The following is a 20180-nucleotide window of genomic DNA, read 5'->3' on the forward strand; positions in this document are numbered from 1 at the left end:
CTGTAATTTATACACATTAAAATATCTGTAATTTATACACATTTTGCAACTACTACTTTGTGTTTTCTCTGTAATGAATTTTTTAACTATTGAGAACTTAAGTTTTGTCTTGCAAATCTATACTAGTACAATAGTTTTAAACAAAATTAAACATTAAAATAAATGTTTGAAAAAGAACAAAAGCACATTTATTACTTGCAGTAATGTAAAAAAATTTTCTCAACCATTATCAATATTTTCACAAAACTATTAAAAACTAGCAATTGACAATATTAAAAAGGGATAATTTCAGAAACCTCCCCTGAGGTTTCTGACAATTTCACTGACCTCCCCTGAGGTTTCCACAATTACACTGACCTCCCCTGGCAGAACTTGGGACCCAATTGCTGACATCATATAATGCAAAATTACTATTATACCCAAGACATTTTGTGTTTTGGATAGTATTGGATTGCATTTCTATTTATTTAATGTATGGTTATGAAATTTGTAATGATATTACTCTTGGATTGCAGTTTTGGTTTGCACCTTATTACTGTTAAGGTTTTATAAATGACTGTTTTAGTTCTTGGATTGCACCTTACCTCCAAAATTTGGGAATTTACCCAAATTTTCCATTTTCTAATATTCCTACAAATATGCAAAATTATGCATATCCCTCAAATCTACCCAATATTAATGTTTTGTTAAACTCTAAATAACAAAAATATGAAATATATTATTTAAATATATTTTAGTTACACACAAGTTGGATGGGTAACTAGTGTGTCAGAGAGTTGCCATAATCTCCTTAAACCCGCATGCGGGTTTAAAGAGTATTCGGATATTCTCATATGCACCTATGCAAATCGAACCAACCGGATATCTTATCCGTATCCCATTTTTTTAAATAAAAATCTTATAAATTTGAAAAATAAAATCAAATTTAGATGTATTAGGGTTTTAAAAATATTATATAAGTGATAAAAATTTTATAAATTGTAAAAATAAAATCAAATTTAAATAATTAAATGTTATATTTGCATAAGAAATAATACAATAATCATAATAATGATAATACAATAATATTGATGTAATAAAACTGCCATTAATTTAAATATTTACTTATAATGCCCAAAGAGCCTAATTACCAATTTTTTCTTCTCGCGCTCAAATATAACATTAACCCGCATGCGAGCTAACCTTGAAATAGAAAAAACACAGAATCCCGCTTGCTGCAATAATGTTCTTTAGTGCTGCAATTATAAGAAATTAGTATAAAATATTAGTAAATTATAAAAGTACATTTTCAATTATATGAAATTAACAAATTTTGCCACCTATGTTGATGAAAATTTTTATTTTTTGCTAAAAAATAAAGAATAATACTATAGCATTAAAAGGCAATTCGTCAGGCAAATATCCTTCAAAAGGCAATGCTACTTTAAACATATTTTTCTACTTTTGCCCACGTCAATTCATCAGGAAAAGTTTTCGTTTTCCCACCATTTTTTTACCACCAATTTTTTTCCTTTTCGCCCAAAAAAGAATTTAGACGGACATTAACTTATAGTAGGTTGCAAAATGGCCTTCACAAAAGCCCCAATCTTCATCATCCTCTTCCTCATCACCCTCCTCCCGATCTCCACCAATTCTCAAGACCCCAGTTCGGATTTGCTCTTGCAGCTCGAATCCCTCCAATCCCAGTCCCCCAAAGGCGGCGTTATCCATCTCACTGATTCCCTCAAACGGATTCTATCCATTCCAACTCATCGTCCCTGTGCTTTCCTCGTCTTCTTCGACGCCCAACAACTCCACTCCAAACCCGAACTCTCCCTCCCTTCTCTCAAATCCGAGTTCTCCCTCGTCTCTAAATCCTTTTTAGCCAACAACCCTCCAACTTCTCACTCAAAACTCTTCTTCTTCGACATCGAATTTCAAGAATTCCAGTCCTTTTTCGCCCTTTTCGGAGTAAATTCTCTGCCCCACACCGATGTCAAGAAAGACTCCGTCCAGATAAATGCATCAGATTTCTCGAGGCTCGCCGAATCCATGGCTGAATTTGTCAAGGCCAAAACGAAGCTGAGCATTGGGCCAATTGATCGCCCCTCTTTGATTTCTAAGAAGCAATTGATGTTTCTCATTGCTGTTATTCTGATTTCGGCTCCATTCTTGGTGAAAAAAGTGATTTATGGGAACACCCTTTTGCACAATAAGAGTATTTGGATGACCGGAGAGATTTTTGTCTACTTTTTCAGTGTCTCCGGTTCAATGCATAACATAATTAGGAAAATACCCATGTTTTTGGTTGATAGGAATGACCCTGGGAAGTTGGTTTTCTTTTATCAGGGGGTCCGGGATGCAATTGGGAGCTAAAGGGTTCGCGGTTGGGTTCTTGTACACTGTGGTGGGATTGTTGCTGGCTTTTGTTACTCATGTTATTGTCTATGTGAGGAATAGGAATGCTCAGAGGTTGGTGATGTTTATTTCCTCCTGGGCTGTTCAGATGATTTTTGTTGGCATTCTTGTCGCATTTCTGGTTTCTTGATTTTAGTTTGTTCTACCATGTTAGTTTTTGTTAGTGTTTCAGATAAGGAAAATTGACGTTTTATTTTTGGTGTAAATTAACAATGTACCTTTTATTTTGCTTTTGTGCTCATATTCTGTATTTGCAACTGTTGATAAAAAAATTGAATCATGTAATTGGCAGTGATTTATGTATCTTTTTGGTGTTGTCTTGGTGAAATGCTTGTAATAAGCATAGCAATCACTTGTTTTCTCGTTTTCTATGGTATCTGTTCTAGATCTTCTTTCACATGTAGATATGGCGTTGAGATAAGTTTCCGACTAAATGAGGAAAGGTGCAATTTTGAATGGTAAACCTGCGGCCAAATTGCAAATCACATGCCAAATTATGAACTAGAGCTATAAGTTGGCATTTGCAGTTGGTAGTGGGTGTTTCTTCAGGAGTTGGAAGAATTTGATTCACAATTCCATAACATTTTAAAAGGCTATACTACGTACTCAGTAATTAGACTAGAGAGGATGATGCTTGAGTGCTAGAGCTTAGTGCAAGAGGATACTGCTATATTATTTGTGATATAAGTAATTCTCAATCAACTTGCACAACGGTGATCTTTATGGTAGTTTTCTAGTTCGAGTAAGAATAAGTACTTTGTAAAATCTGTTTTGCTTGCTTTCCTGGAATTTAAGTTTCATGTCTTACATGGTAGTTTGTTCTCCATATAGCATTATTTTATACTATATAATCACAAACTTTTTGCTGGATGTAGGTTGGATTTTCTGTTAACGGAGTAATAATACTAACTTTTATGTGGGTTTTGAAGGCATTCCTTGAGGTAATACCTTTTCTTTTCACATGAATGGTTCCCATTTTTGGTGCCATTCTTGAAGTAAATTTCATTGTGAATGTTTTGCAATGTCCCGCCACTTGCCTAACTTACTAGTTTGATTGGAATACAATATTAAGGGGTGCTGGTTTTCTATGGAATTAATACACCATGACAAACAGCAAAAGTAATTTCAGAGATCTAGAACAAGAAAGTTGTTTTTTGCTTTTAAATGGCAAAGAAACATTCTAGTTATGTTGGTACACATTGCTCCTACTTGACACCTTATATCATGATCGACATTACTTTGGTTATCATACTTGACACCTTGTATCCTCTGTGGTGCATTAGTTTGGATTGTTTTGGTTTAGTTTAGTTTAGTTTATTTGAATGTTTTAGCTAAGCAAGTGAACTGAAGTTGCTTTTCCTTTAGTGTTGTGCTTATCGTCTTATCAACTGGTTATATTGTTCATAGCAGTACTTATATCAGTACTTGTTATAGTAGTGCTTGTTGCCTTATCAACTTGTTATATTATTCCTTTGAGGCTGAAGTTTAATAGCAGTACTTATTTCTTGAGCTAATTTGGTGCATTAGTTTGGGCCTGATTTTGATTTTCCTTGGGGCTGATTTTGAATGTCCAGCTTTAATTATTGAGGTTCTTATTGGATTGCAAATTTTAGCTAAGCAACCGAACTACAAGAGATATAGTGAAATTGGGAAATGGCAAGGTTTAGTGAAATTTTGTCTGATGTTAAAAATTCCCCCTTGTGTTGAAATTTGGTATTTTTTTTTCACGACAAAACAGCCTAGCAAATTGTCACACTTAAAAGACAGTATCTTTTATCGGAACAAAACAATGACTAAATTCGTTTATATTATTCCAATCTTGTTTGCCACATCCAAAGCATCGTAGTCTGGAGTCAACCGAACATATGCTTTCTTTGTTCCATCAGACCTGATCATAGTGTTCACTTTCTTGATCTGTATGTCGTACATCTTCTTCACTGCATCTTTGATTTTCTTCTTATCAGCACGGATGTCAACTATGAATACCATGGTATTGTTATCTTCAATCTTTTTCATGGCAGATTCAGTAGTCAAAGGATATTTGAGAATCTGATAATGGTCCAACTTATTCCTAGGAGGAGCACTGATGCGTGGGTACTTCGGGTTCCCGTCCTTTTTCAATGTCTTAGGACGATGGAAGGTAACTTTGGTCCGGATCTTCTTGGCTTTCTTCTTAAAAGTTGTCCCAGATTTGACAAATTTGGCAACCTTGGCTATAGGGTGTTGTTGAACTTCATTATGATATTTGAATGCTTATATGATATTTTGACATTTCGTAATGCAATGGATGCATTCATTTGCTAATTATAAATCATTGTCATTTTTTTCCATTTATAGATATAATTGTTGTAGGAAAATTTTCAATTTTCATGGTGATAAAGAGTTATCATTGAATCAGAATTTTTCATTAATAACAATATATAGTTGCACTTAAATGTTCGCTTTTGTTTATATGCTGATTTTAAGTTTAAGGATGGAGTGTAATTACTTGTAAGATTTTTTTTGTTTATTGTACCAGTTGTCATTAGATTTGGTTCAAGAATGGCTAGCAGAGAATGCCAAGGAATCAATATTGGGACAGGACATGAGTATTAGTGGAATAGCAACTTATCAGCCATTTGATGGATTGATGGAGTTGAAAGTGGTAAGTACTTTGACATTACGTCTCATTTCTATCTGTTGTGCAGTTAATACTTGTTGAGTTGCGTAAAAACCTCTGAAGTTTATTGCATTTCCTGCTTCTACTGTGCAAATTTTTCTGAAGCAATTTCTGTTCTGAAGTGCTATTGACTCTATTAAAATTGAAGGAGAAACTTCACATGCAGCAAGTAATTTGAATGAATGCCTTCTATCTGTTTTATGGTTAATACTTGCTGGGTTGCATAAGAATCTCTAAAGTTTATTGCATTTTCTGCTTCTACTGTGTTAATTTTTCTGAAGCAATATCCATTCTGAAGTGCTATTGACTCTGCTAAAATTGAAGTAGAAACTTCCCATGCGGCAAGTAATTCGATTGAATGGCTGCTTTGATGATGTATATTTAATTCATATGAAGTATCTTTTGGTAAGTGCTTTAGAATGAGTAGAATCTTGGTGAAGAATCTCCACTTGCGATACAAAATTGAGTGTGAAGCTAGTTGATATCCTGATTCTATCTAAACTAAAGACAGAAAAACAAGGGAAAGACATTCGAAATGAAGCAAATATGTCCTGCATGAGTCTAAATCATTCTGTCAATGCACAAAATCGTGTCATGAAGACAATCTTTGGCAGATGTCACAGCACAAATTAGTCATGTATGTTGTACTACTTCTTTGAACTACTGGAATTTGCAATGCGTTCCATTGGTAGCAGAGTACAGGCAAGAAAATGAAAAACTAGATTAAAAAAATTCCAAACGTATTTAAGACTCAGGGCTTGCTTTTGCCTGCCTAAAGTCTCAAAAATCTTGAAAATGATTACTGTTTCATGTTTTTTGGTAATCAATTTGTGGTTTTCAAACAATGAATTACAAGTTTGGTCACTACAATTTGTTGTATGTGATTTGTCACTTGTAAATAATGGCTTTGACATTCCTGTGTATCCTAACCAAAGTATTGTGTCTGCATAATTATGATATTGACAAATGTGCTTAATGAACACTAGTTGCTAACTCACTTTAGTTAAAAGATGATAGTTTTGAATATGTTTCTGCTTCTTGTAGTAGCACTTTCTCTCCCCCTGCCACTGTTGGAGTCTTAAAAGTAATTATTCTGGCAATAAGTCCACAGGTTACTATTAACATGGACTCGGATAAAGTTTGACTTTTTGGCTCTAGGTGTAGCTCTTATAGCTTCCAGCTATTAGGATATCCAATTTGTCTCTTCAATTAGCCAACTTGCAATCATGTGTACGGTGCTTGGACTTGCTTTTTATCTTGTTGCTGTATATGCTGATTCACTATTCTTGTAGGCAGTAGTTGGATTCATGTCTCAAGTAATGGACAAATTAGTATCCTTCAAAAGTGCTTGGTAGGTGACAATATTAACTTGTAGTATCAAGCCTCAAAAGTGCTTGGTAGGTGATAAGGCTGCTTTTTCTTGTTTATTAGACCTTATGTATAGTTACATATTTTTAGATATATGAAATCCTATGACATTCAAAGCTTCAAAGACTACTTTTGGTCTAAAACACAGTGAAGTTTGCAAAGTTGTTTCTCATAAATGTGGAATCGTTTGTTGCTGTCCTTTGACATCTTAATATTAAAATAAAGAAGTGGAACAATTCTGCCCATATAATCCTTGGCTCTTAATGAATGTTATTAAACTTCCATCCTCTAGTAGACTCTGTTTCCGAACTACCCATATAATGTCTCTTTTTCTACTCTTTGTATAGCCACTATCTAGATGAGACTTAAAACAAATGATTCACTTTATTTTTTGGTGACTCCTTAACTAATTTTCCTTGTTTTAATTTTTCTATCATCTACTAATAACTTTACTATTTTATTGCAGATATATTGCTCATTTTAGAGGTTTGGAAGATTAGCAGTACGGCTTACGTGTCGACTCAAAAACTATGGTTATAGTGCTATCTTAAGTTTAGAAAATGTTTCGGTAGCACGGAAAATGTTTTGGGACTTGGAATTGTTTTTTAGTGTAGCCTTGACTTATATGGCAAAATTTGCTCTATTGAAACTTATCAAACTATTTGTAGTGTGATGTTGCACTTATTTATGACATTTGAATATTTAATATGTTATTATGGCATTTCCTATTGTAACGGGTGTCTACGTTTGTTATTTATTAAACATTGCTGATGTTTTCATTTTTTAGATATTATTGTAGTAGGAAAATCATCAAACTACACATTGCAAGGTGTTGTAAATGAGTAGCATTTCTCAAGCAGGTTGTCTTTATTGACAATTGTTGTTGTCACTGAATCAAAACTATTCATTGATAAGAAGTTGTTGTCACAGTTGATAAGGGGTTTATTGACAACAAAGTTGTCACTAATTAATATATACACTGACTATGTTGCTTCATGCATCATTGACAAGAAAGCATGTCGTCACTAAATTTGTAGCTTTTATTGACAACATATCTTGTCATAAAAAAGTTTTTATTCACTGACGACTTTAAAGTCGTCACTGTATACTTTTACCGACGGAGATTCAGTGACGACTCTGTGACAACCGAAATGTTGTCAATAAAAGTCATCAGTGACGACTTTTTGCTTTTTTGTGATTAGAAAATTGGAAGTGTCTACTTTCTAATGCCGCAAACTGCACTCGATTTCGACATCAGAGCAAAGAGTTATGATTGTTCAAAGTTCATTGCTAGAGCACCTCTGTACACGTTTTCCAGTTTTGAAACCATTTCGAAAATTGGACTTTTAGCCAACCAAATCAAATGATTTTTGGGGGAAACTTTCCACACAACCTATGCAACATATCTACATCAAAATCAAGGCAAGTTGATCACAAAATAATCGCACCAAGGGGTGCGGCAAGAACCGGGCAGAACCGGCCCTTCTAGTTTTCAACTTTCCTTTGATCTTCTTTTCACTTTTTTCACTTGTCTCTACTAGATTAACACTTAATCAACACAAATAACATCCAAACTCATCAAATCAGATCATCAAGTCCATTGTGGGATTTCATAGAGCCCACTCACATGATTTTCAACAATCTAAAGCTACCCACATGAAGCTACAAACTTCTAAGTGTAACTAAACTCACTATAACTAAAATTCAAGAGTTGGATGATTTGCTACCTCCTTGGATGTTGAAGACCAGATTTTCAGCCATTAGGAAGCTCCAAGAAACCGTGGATAAGCTGCTCCTCTCCTAGTCCAAGATGATCTCCAAGTTGTTGTGAGTTTGTGGTTGGAATTTGAAATGAAATAAGCAAGAAATGAAGTAAGATGATGAAGAAATTTGGTCTTCTTCTTCCTTGAGGTTGTTTGGCTGCTTTGAGAGAGAAAAAGAGAGAGTGTAGATGATCAAAAGCTTCTAGAGTAAGCTTGGTAGTTGGGTTCTAATGTGCACAAAAGTCAACTCTCTAATAGTGCGCGTACGCGCGCGTTTCGTGCCCGATTTCTCCCGGGTTTGTTTTACTTGTGCACTAAACCTCTAATGCACTTCCTTAAGCATTATAATTATTCGCTCCTAGTAGTCTAGATTAAATTTCTTAAATCTCCACTTAGCCGCTTCGGTTCGATTTACGTAAATTTTCGATTCGCGCGCGATAGACTGAAATTTCTAAGAAATTCTCACAACGATAGTCTTACTGACTAATACTTGAGTACTTAAACATAAAAATAACTATTTGAGAAGTAAAAACATGAGTCCTCTCATGAGTCTAGTATTAATTCCTCAAATCTCCAATTATTTTGTATCAACGCGTCTTTCGGAAACCACCGACGCGCGAGCGGTATCAGCTTAAATTTAACTCACTCACATCTAATCTCTCAATTAACTTTTCTTGGTCTACTATTGATCATTCTTAATTCTCCAAAATTTATACACTCTCAATTCAAATATAGTATCAAAAAACGTGTACTCGTTGTTCTTAACTAAACAAGTTTTCGAAAAGTAAATTTTCCAACAAAACGCTTTAAAAACATAAAGGGGCGTTGTTCCATATAAATGGATTTAAAATGGTTGAAATAAATAATTCGGAGAAAATGAGTGAATAAATTTTTAAATAAGCCAATAATATTCGATAAAAATAAGAAAATTTTTCGGGTCCTCACATCCTCCCCTCCTTAAAAGAATTTCATCCTCGAAATTCACATCTAGGACATTATCATCCCCTTAATAGTTATGCTCTTCAAATCAATCACTAACTTACACTCTCTGATCCGTATTTCACAATTTTTATTCATCCAATTAGCAATCGAACTTTGATTCCCCAATAGGCGACCTAACCTCCAAATCACGAGTTGGCTACTTTCTCTCGTGATATTTTAACTTTCTAGAGGTATATACAATCACCTCATCATGGATTATTAATATACATTCTAAACCATCCTTTGAAGCACCTGTATAAATCACAAAACTACCTCCTCCACTCGATAAGGCTAACATAGGTGCATCGGTTAAACACTTTTCACTTTTAAAATTCTCCCTCGCCAAGTCTTGCACTCTTAGAAAAATCCTTGGTAAACCAAAGGTAATATTCAGCTAACTCTAAGAACTCCAAATTTCTCCTCTTAAACAGCTTCCACTTTAGCTGAGGCAATACCAATTCCTTCCTTAGAGATTGTATAACCTAGAAAGGCTACTTCTTTCAATCAAATTCACATTTATTGAATTTAACGAAAGCTGGCGCTCTCTCGAGGTTTGTAAAACTATTATCAGGTGTTTTTTTTCGTGATCTCTTCAAATCTTAGAGTATACCGATATATCATCAATAAATGCCACCACAGATTAATCCAACTACGATTTAAAATCCCAATGCATTAAGGCCATAATTGCTGTTAGTGCATTAGTCAATCCAAAGGGCGTAACTGAAAATTCAAAGTGTCCCCATCTGGAATTGAGAGTGGTCTTAAACACATCAGTTTTTAGGATTCTCAACCAGTAATAGTTCTACTTTAAATTCAACTGGAATAATACCACTGCCCATTGCCATTGATCAAAATTCTCGTTTATGTGAGGCAACGGAGTATTTGTTCTTAATGGTCACATCGTTCAAGTCTCGGTAATCTATATATATAGCCTCAAACTTCCATCCCAATTATTATATCATGTCCCTTAATCATTAGGCTCGTTAAATCTATTAAATATTTCCTTTCACCAACTCAAATCTCCCAATTTTAATATCTCAAATTGGCGATCAACCATTGGATCTCAACTCCAACCCTAAGCTCTCGATTTTTGGTTTCGATCCCTGGTCACCTCTAAGACCTCGGGGTTGTCCATTTTCAAGTACAATTTCGACCACGTCCAATACCGTTTGTGTCTTATTATAAACCTAAAAGTATGGGGCAAAGTTTAAATATACATGTAAGTCACAAAATCAATTAAAAGCGAAGTAAATTTTCATATGTCATAAGGATCATAATAGTTACATCCAGTTGGAAGAGGTTTATCAAATCATTTCAAAAGGAAAAGGGGAAACAACAAGATTAAAGCAAAACGTGTCAAGTTGCCAAGATACAAAATAACAAAAGACTTTCCCTTATGCAAAAGATTGAGTCTCTAGAAGTGCCAGTCTAGTCTAGGGTAAAACTATAACCTCTATCCCTCGAGTGGAGTTAACTACCCCCACTCGTAAAACTTCCAGCGCTTAGACCCCCTCCTGGCACTCGATTACTTTGTGGCAGATCTAGCTAGCTGCTGAATATTTCCTCTTGTTAGGAGCTCTAGAGCAATTCAAAAACTTATGTTCGGTACTACCGCACCTGAAACACTTTCCTTGCTTTTTCCAGCACTTGGCTTCAGTGTGGTTAATCTTGCCACAGTATTCACAAGTTACATGAGAAGTCATAGCTTGACCAGTTTAAGGATTTCCTTTGTATTTCTTCCCAATTCTACGTTCTTGCGTAGCAACTCAGTTTTCTCTGCATATTCTTGTTTCCACCGTCCTTCCCAGTAGTCAGCCAATTTCCTTTGAAATTCTACCTCATTTCGAAGAATGTCCATTTCCTTACGCATCTCTTCCGAAGTTGTCATCTTACTAGTTGGCTTAAGTCAAATGCTAGCCTGCCAGGCAAATCAAAGGATCAAAATGAGTAGCTATTCATAATGGAAGCTCGAGCCATATTACTCTTTCATTCTTTTGCTTATAGGTTACCCCGGAATATAAATCTTAACTATTCTCTGCTTATTACGGGCGGGCTCTTAAGTCTCCACGAGATTACTATCATTACTACAAACACAACAAGATACGGGGACCTTATTCCTTAATATAAAAATTTCATGTCTTAGTTCACTTTCCAATGCTTATCTACAAAGTTGTTCGAGAAGAAATCATAACCCCTTGCTCTCATTAGTGCCTTATTGCATTCTTTCAAATCAATCTTACTATTTTGAGATTAGATTTTTCGTGAAACTTAGATAGGCGAACTTCGAGAATTATTTCATTTTCACACCTCTCTTGATTCTTAGGTTGGCTTATTGGTCTAGAGCTTTGGTGCTCAACCAACCGTGCTAGGACATCAATCGTATGGTCAATAGCAGTAGCTATGTGATTGTTTTTCTCCATTTCTAGGATTTTGGTTCGGTCCAGCAGTCATTCTCTAACCATGAGCTTGGGGTTGTTTAACCCCTCGCCCTCGGTCCCTTTCCACTTTTTTTTTGCCGCTCATAAATTTAACATTTATAAAGGCATGACATAAAATGAGTGCACATACACGAAGTTTGAAAAGTGACACTTTGATCATGCCAACCAAATACAAGAATAAAAGGGAAGACACCGAAATAATCGTAAATGTGTACAACCCAATCATAGATTTGAAGTCATAAAACAATAAAGTCAAGCATCTCATGAGTAACGTTTAATTGTTTCAAAAATATAGGAAACATAGTGAAACAAAATACAAAATGCAATGGCCTTTAAGCGAGCACCACCCTGTCTATCTTTGACAAAGCCGTTAAAGTAGACTGAGTCACTAGCTTAGTGATTGGTGGAGCTAGAAGTCTCTGCTACTTCAGTAGGATCATTTTCATTTCCTGCACTAGGAGTTTTAATCTCATGTCCCTTGTTGAGTATCTTGTCATTCTTCACTTGTTCAACCAGGGTAATACACCCAACTATCAACTTATCCGCCCGGTCTCTAATTTCATGCACTACCCTAGCAAGCCGGTTCTTAGCTTCTTGAAGCTGCTCACTAGGAGCCTTTGTCTTTTCCATGCTCCTCAAGTACCTCCGTCTCCACTTCAGCAATTCTAGTAATCTAGGCATCCACAATTACCCTCATTTCTCGAGTATCCTCTCGAACTACCCCTATTTCCTCGGATAGCCATCTCCAGTCATTGACCCCCGTAACACTCTGTTATTTGGATACGAGTAAGTCCCCTAGGGTGCCTTGGATTTTTATCCTTGCTTTCCCTTTCTTCAAATGTGACACCCGAACCTTTTTCTTTGATTTACGTAGACTAGGAGTCGTTTAAAAGGGGTTTTTCTATCTTTTCCTTTGAAAATTCATTTTTAGGTGACTTGGTACACCTTAACTCTATACCAAGTGGCGACTCCGATTTTTATTCAAAAACCCTTTTTAAACTACAATTTGGGCCCAAATCGTCGCACTTTCAAACCCCATTTAGGCCCATTTTCCTTTATTCATTTTCTAAAAACAAAAACTCGTTTTTTCCAAAAAATCAAAAATTCATTTTTTCTAAACTCTTTTGTTTCTTTTTTTAAAAAATGGGGCGCAACAGTCCCTTTTAGGCCTCTTGGCTCTTTCCTCATCTTCACTAGCCGAGTACTCCTCATTGCTTGCTCCTTTGGTGCCATGGTTACTTCGGTTGCGAGACCTAGACCGAGAGCCTCTTGTGAAGCTCTTTGAGAGCTCGTCAAAGCGGTTGTGCATCTCCTCCATTTGTTGTTCACTAATCCGCTTAAGCTCATTTTTCATGGCGGTGAACATCAATGAGTAGTCAGTGGTCGGATGAGCTTGCTCCATGTTTCTCTCTTGGTCCTGCAAAAGGTTAGTGTACACGGAAATAGTACAAATATAACCTTGCTTCACTCTGTTAGTGTTTCACTCACACTCATGTTTTCGCTCCAAACACTCTAATGATCTTACCAAGATTCCTTGCCTGTTGGATTGGGTAGTTGAGAAATGCCGTACAAAGTCCAACAAATGTCACCTAAACTTTCCACAAGAGTAACCAAGAAAGCAAGATACAAATGGAATGCAAAATGGAACAAGGAGGCACGGTTTTGGTAGCTCAATAGTGGCAGACAGAAATGGAAACTAGCACTAATGTGAAAGGAATCAACCGAAACCCTAGCTTCCTAAAATGTAGGAGTGTGTCCAAGTGGAAATAAAAGAGAGAACCAAGCTGCCTACTTAGTTTCCTAATTGATTTTAGAAACAAGTTAGTCTTTGGAAATCTTTAGAAAACCTTTTCCCTCTTGAAGAACTTTTAGAAACTTCCCAAATTCTATTCCAAGTAGGAGTAAGAAATCAGATTTCGGTTCTTGCCCACAACCCTTGCTCAAGTTGGTTAGTCACCAACCTATAAAACTCACTCACAATTCCGCAACTCACACCCCACAAATTAGTTTCGGATCACTCTCTCTTTTTTTTTTTTGTCAAGTAGCAAGGCAATTCGGTGCTTGGTTTCAAGACAATAGATGCTCAACCAAGTGATGCAAATAACCCTCCTCGGGCTCCCTCCCTACGGGTTACCGAAGATGTTCCCAAGAAATTCACACCAACTCCAAGGAAACCCTTCACCACTGCTAGAGGGTACAAGAAGATGTACTCTAGGAGGATGAAACAAATCCCCAAGGAACAAGATGCTCAAGAATTCCAAGCAGTGGTAGATCAAAACTTTTAAATCTTTCCCTTTGTTTAAATTTTCTATTTTGGGGTAGGGACAAGATGTATGCAACTGATTTGGCAATAAAAAAGTTTGACTTTTCTTTCTTGTTTTTCTTGCCACCCGAATTCTCTCCTTTCTTTTCCTTTTCATTTCTATTTTTTTTTTACCTCAAACGAATAACAAGAACTCTTGGCCGAAGGAGTCAAAGTCCAGAATCTGATTCGGCCTTTGATGCACACCAAAACACAACCAAGCTTCAAAATCCTTCAAGAACGTGCAAGATACTTATCAAGAACTTCAAGATAGCAATCAAGAAATTCAAGAAACCCTAGAATCTTGTAGGTTCTCTCAAGATTCACAAACACCAACGAGTTGTACCAAAAATCATATTTGAAAAATAAGTAAAACAACTTGGAGGACCAATGACAAACTTGGACAAATTTGACTCACGAAAACCCTAGCGAAGAGACGTAACCCTAGCAGCCGTCACACTATGTTTTCCTACTACTCAAGCAACGATTACTAACAACCAGATTGGTAGCTTCCAAGAGAGAGTTTCGGACACAACCACAACAGCAAAATTTGGACAGAAACTTTGGAAAACACAGCATGACAGAATTTAATACGATGGAGACTAACGATGGCAGATTTGTACGACCCAAAGAAACGCAAGACTTCGGATAGAACTTAACCCAACAAACACGCACTCACGGACAGAGTTGTGAAACAACTACGACTCAATAACACTAACAAGTTGTGGACAGATTTGTCAACAATCAACAATGCACGAATGGACAGGCCACTTAGGACAACAAATGCAATCACACGACCAGAATTTAATCGACAATGATGCAACAAGGACTTCGGACAGAAGTTGTTTTCGTACACACGGTAGCGGAAAGCACAAACCCTAGACGACACAACAACGAAAAATGCGGATATAACGAAAGATACCTCGACCTAAGCTCTGAAGCCAACTGATACGCTCCTCGATCAACAAGTTTCGAGACAAGTAGCACGTTCTTCCAAGGATCTAGTGAGATTTCCAACCGTTTGGATTGCGACTCCTAGACTCAAGAAGGATGACACGACTTGAATCAAGGTGGTAGAACGACGACTCCAATCGAGGTGGATACTCTAGTGGATTGGTCGGCAGAACAATCAAGGACAATCGCGAGATTGCTCAAGAACCCTTGCCAAGGCAAGTAACAGGAATCGATTGTCTCAACAATGGAAGAGAAACAAAACTAAAATTTTTATTATCAAAGTACGTAACCGTTTAACCTTACAACTTGTGCCTTTTATAGGCTAAGGAACTAATGAAAACCTAGGGCTAGGGAAGGGGGAGGGTTCAGCCATCCTTAGGGTTAGGTGGGCCGAACCTTTAATTAAAAAATTAAAAAGAACTAGCTAATGGACTAAAGCCAAACTAACAACCATCACTTAGCTCCTTATGGGCTTGGATCAATGTGTAGACGTCTCGATGACCAACTTCTAAGCCTTCAATGTTCCTATGGACCCCTTGTTGGTCTTGAACATTTCGAACAAGGGCTTGGAGAGACTCTTTGAAGGGCTTGACCCGTGCACGTGTAACGGGGCCCAATGGTACTCGCACTTGGTCTTCACCATCTCCATTCGGGCACACATCATACCTCCTTTGAATTGATGACCTAAAGAGGCGAAATTTCTATATCTACCCTCCAAAACGAATAAAAAGGTCAATTGATCATTTTAATTATCAATTAATTACACGAAATGAAAATTAAACACGAAATTGAATCAATTAAAGTATTTATATAAAAATAGCAACCCATATTCAAGAAATTAAACAAAACAAGGGTCTAATTGAATAATTATAAAAGTTTTAGGGGGCCAAATTCCTATCATGACAAACATTAAGGTTAAAATTAAAGAAAACTAAAATAAAAGGATCAAATTGTAATTAAAATAAAGGACCTAATTGAAAGAAAATTATAGTTTTTAGGGTCATAGGATATTTAAACAAAAATTGAGGGATTAAACTGCAAATTTCCAAAATTTTCAAACAAATGGTTCGCAGAAGCTTTCTTCTTCAACGTGACTGAGAGGAAAAGCTTCTGCAACCACTGATGCTTCCATATTCAAAAATTTTACCTTGCAAAAAATTGCACTAAAACATCGCAATATGCAACAACAAAAATAGAAAATTCAACTTCAAAATTCATGGCTTCTTGATACGGTCCTCGATCAATTCGTTTCAAGAAACGTAGCACGTTTGCCCAAGGATCTAGCGAGGTTATCCAACACTTGGATTGCGAGTCCAAAAACCAACACGGACGACACAAATTGGTAGAAGGCGGTAGAACGACGACTCCAATGGAATGTGAATACTCCAGTGAATAGGTCGGTAGAACAATCAAGGACAAGATGCAAGATTGCTCAACACCCTTGCCAAGAGCAAGTAAAGGCTCGAAATTCTCACAAGGAAGAAAGTTGAAAATCTAAGCAAATTTTATTCATAAAACGTCTATCCCCAGAACCTTACAAAGCAAGCCTTTTATAGGCTAATGGCTACTAAAACCTAAGGAAAATAGAAAAGGGGAATTCGGCCATCTTGGGATCAAGATGGGCTGACCCATGCTCTACTAGAACAACTAATCTAACTCTCAAATAACACTAAGGCCTAAGGCCCTATTCGGCCAACTCACTTGGAGGCCCACTTGACTTTTCATGGGCTTGGATCGTGGTGTAGATAACTTGATTGTCTCCTTCCAAGCCTTCAATATCTCTATGAACTCCATGTTGGTCTTAGACAATTCGAACAAGGGTTTAGAGGGATTCTTTGAAGAGCTTGGCCCGTGCACGTGTGACTGGGCCCAATGGAACTCGGACTGGGTCATTGCGTGGGCTGAGACACACATCAGTCCCCTCCTCTTGAGAAGGATTTGCCCTGAAATCTGGATCCTCCTCGTCAAGAAATGGGTTCAAATCCGCGACATTGAAGGTCGTGCTAATATTGTACTCCCCGGGTAGCTCCAATTTGTATACATTGTCATTGACTCATTGGAGCACTCGAAAGGGTCCATCACCCCTTGGGGACAATTTGCTTTGACGTTGCTTGGGGAATCTCGCTTTCCTCAAGTGTAGCCAAACCCAATCTCCAGGCTCAAAAATCATCTTACGACGGTGCTTGTTGGCTTGCTGGATGTATTACTGAGTATGCCTCTCAATGTTTGCCCGAACGGCTTCATGTAACCTACGGACAAAATCAGCTTTCTTTTTCCCATCTAAGCTTGTGTGCTCAGAGGAAGGTAAGGGTACCAAATCCAGGGGGGTCAGGGGGTTAAAGCCATAAACGATCTCAAAAGTTGAGTAGTGTGTTGCACTATGAACAGTTCGATTGTAAGCAAATTCAACATGAGGCAAACACTCTTCTCATGATTTAAGATTCTTTTTAATCAAAGCCTGAAGTAGAGTACCAAGTGTGCGATTGACAACTTCAGTTTGTCCATCGCTTTGTGGATGACTGGTGGTGGAGAATAACAATCTAGTGCCAAGTTTAGACCACACAGTCTTCAAAAAATAACTCAAGAACTTTACATCTCTATCACTAACAATGGTCTTAGGCATGCCATGCAGATGGACAATTTCTTTGAAGAACAAATTAGCAATATGAGATGCATCATCGGTTTTGTGACAAGGGATAAAATGAGCCATCTTAGAAAATCGATCAACCACTACAAAGATGGAGTCATTACCCCTTGGTGACCTAAGTAGTCCCAAGACAAAGTCCATAGACAAGTCTACCCAAGGATAGTGAGGGATAGGCAATGGGGTATACAGGCCGTATGGATTTGTTTTAGACTTGACCTTATGACAAGTGACACATCTACCAACCATGCGTTCAACATCTCTACGCATATGAGGCCAGTAAAAATGTTCTTGTAACATGGCTAGAGTCTTAACAATCCCAAAATGTCCCATGAGACCACCACTATGCGCCTCTCGAATCAAAAGATCACGAATGGAAGAGTTAGGGACACACAATTCATCCACATAAAACAAAAATCCATTGTGCAAGAAATACTTTCCATGTGGATTCTTTACACAAGATGCATAGACTTCCCCAAAGTCATGGTCATGGGTGTACAATTCCTTAAGCATTTCGAACCCTAGCAACTTAGCATCAAGAACAACAAGCAAAGAATGTCTACGAGATAAAGCATCAGCTACCACATTTGTTTTGCCAATTTTGTACTTAATGACATACGAGAAGGTGTCAATGAAACTTACCCATTTGGCATGGCGCGTGCTCAACTTGGGTTGGCCCTTGAGAAATTTCCAGGATTCGTGATTAGTGTGTATCACGAACTCCCTTGGGCGTAGGTAGTGTTGCCAAGTCTCCAATACTCGTACAAGTGCGTAGAGCTCCTTATCGTACGTGGGGTAGTTCAGGGTAGCACCTCCTAGCTTCTCACTAAAGAATGCACAAGGCCTCTTATCTTGCATGAGAACGGCCCCAATACCTACACCAGAGGCATCACATTCAATTTCAAAGGTCTTGTGAAAATTTGGTAATGCCAAAACAGGTGCATGTGTGAGTTTGTCTTTGAGGGTGAGGAATGCTTGGTCTTGGGCTTCCCCCCAATAGAATTTGTCATTCTTCTTGGTCACGGCAGTCAATGGGGCAGCAATGGTACTGAAGTCTTTGACAAATCGTCGGTAGAAACCTGCCAATCCATGGAAGCTGCGCATCTCATGGACAGATGTTGGAGTTGGCCATTGCTTGATGGCCCCAATCTTGGACTCGTCTACTTTGATTCCCTGTGAGCTCACTACATATCCTAAGAACACAAGCTCGTTAGTACAAAAGGTGCATTTCATGAGGTTAGCGTATAAACGCGCCTGTCGAAGTGTCTCAAGAACTAATCTCACATGCTCTATGTGCTCTTGTTCACTGCGACTATATATTAGAATATCATCAAAATAAACAATGACAAATTTTCCAATGAAATGCCTCAAAATATGGTTCATTAACCGCATGAATGTACTAGGGGCGTTAGTCAACCCAAAAGGCATGACTAGCCACTCATAGAGACCATGTTTGGTTTTGAAAGTCGTTTTCCATTCATCGCCTTCTTTCATCCTAATTGATGATAGCCACTCCTTAGTTCAATTTTAGTGAATATAATAGCACCATCGAGTTCATCAAGCATATCATCTAATCTAGGAATGGGGTGACGATATTTAACGGTAATAGCGTTAACGGCCCTACAGTCAGCGCACATGCGCCAAGTACCATCCTTTTTGGGGACAAGTATCACAGGCACAGCACAAGGACTTAGACTTTCCTTTACCTAACCCTTACCTAATAGGCCATCAACTTGCCGTTGAAACTCCTTTGTCTCCACAGGGCCCATGCGGTAAGCAGGTTTGTTGGGTAGTGGTGCTCCAGGAATCAGGTCGATTTGGTGCTCAATCCCTCGAATGGGTGGTAAGCCATTAGGGACCTCGTCAGGGAAAACATCCTCAAATTCCTGTAAAAGAGCAACCATACTCGAAGGCAATGCCTTATCGAGCTCAACAACGTCTAGTAGTACGTGCTTGCAAATCATGAGTAAGACGGGTTGGTTCGCATTTACAAGTTTGCGCACATCCTTAGCCTTAATTATCATGTTTTGCTTCCTAGTGTTTGGTTTAGCCAATGCATGATCACGTGGTACACTAAGTGTGCTCACTTGACCCTTAGTCAATTGCTCACTAGTGGATGTGGAGCAAGTGCCAGGGTCGACCGTCTTTTGCTTTCACTTTTGACGGTCTAAGTCACACTCCCTTTGCAATTTTAATTGGTCCTCATAAACTTGTGCAGGTGTGAGTGGTGTGAGGACCTTACGTTTGCCATCGTGCAAAACTGTGTACTTATTTGCCCTTCCATCGAATGTAACGTGTTTGTCAAATTGCCAAGGTCTCCCCAAGATGACATGTGTAGCAAGCATAGGCACTACATCGCACACAACTTCATCAATGTAAGTACCAATTGAAAAAGGGACGCGTACCTATTTCAAGACACGTACCTCTCCATCGTCACTTAGCCATTGGAGGCGGTAGGGGTGTGGATGTCTGGTAGTTGGGAGACCCAAGTTCTCAACCATTAGCAAGCTCTCCACATTAGTGCAACTTCCCCCATCAATGATGAGACTACACACCTTATCACCTATTTTACAGCGAGTGTAAAATAAGTTCTCTCGTTGCAACTGCTCATCCTTCTTGACTCAGGCGGTTAGCACTCGTCGTGCCACCAAGCAACCTACTTCGCCTTGTGTAG

General features: G+C 37.8%; 1 pseudogene; it reads left to right on the forward strand.

Moving 5' to 3' along the window:
- Positions 1-1531: 1531 nt before the first annotated feature.
- LOC140006103 (probable dolichyl-diphosphooligosaccharide--protein glycosyltransferase subunit 3B) lies at positions 1532-4754 on the forward strand (annotated as a pseudogene).
- The last annotated feature ends 15426 nt before the right edge of the window (positions 4755-20180 follow it).

Source organism: Coffea arabica, chromosome 4e, assembly GCF_036785885.1.
Source record: "Coffea arabica cultivar ET-39 chromosome 4e, Coffea Arabica ET-39 HiFi, whole genome shotgun sequence".
Classification (NCBI taxonomy): domain Eukaryota; kingdom Viridiplantae; phylum Streptophyta; class Magnoliopsida; order Gentianales; family Rubiaceae; genus Coffea; species Coffea arabica.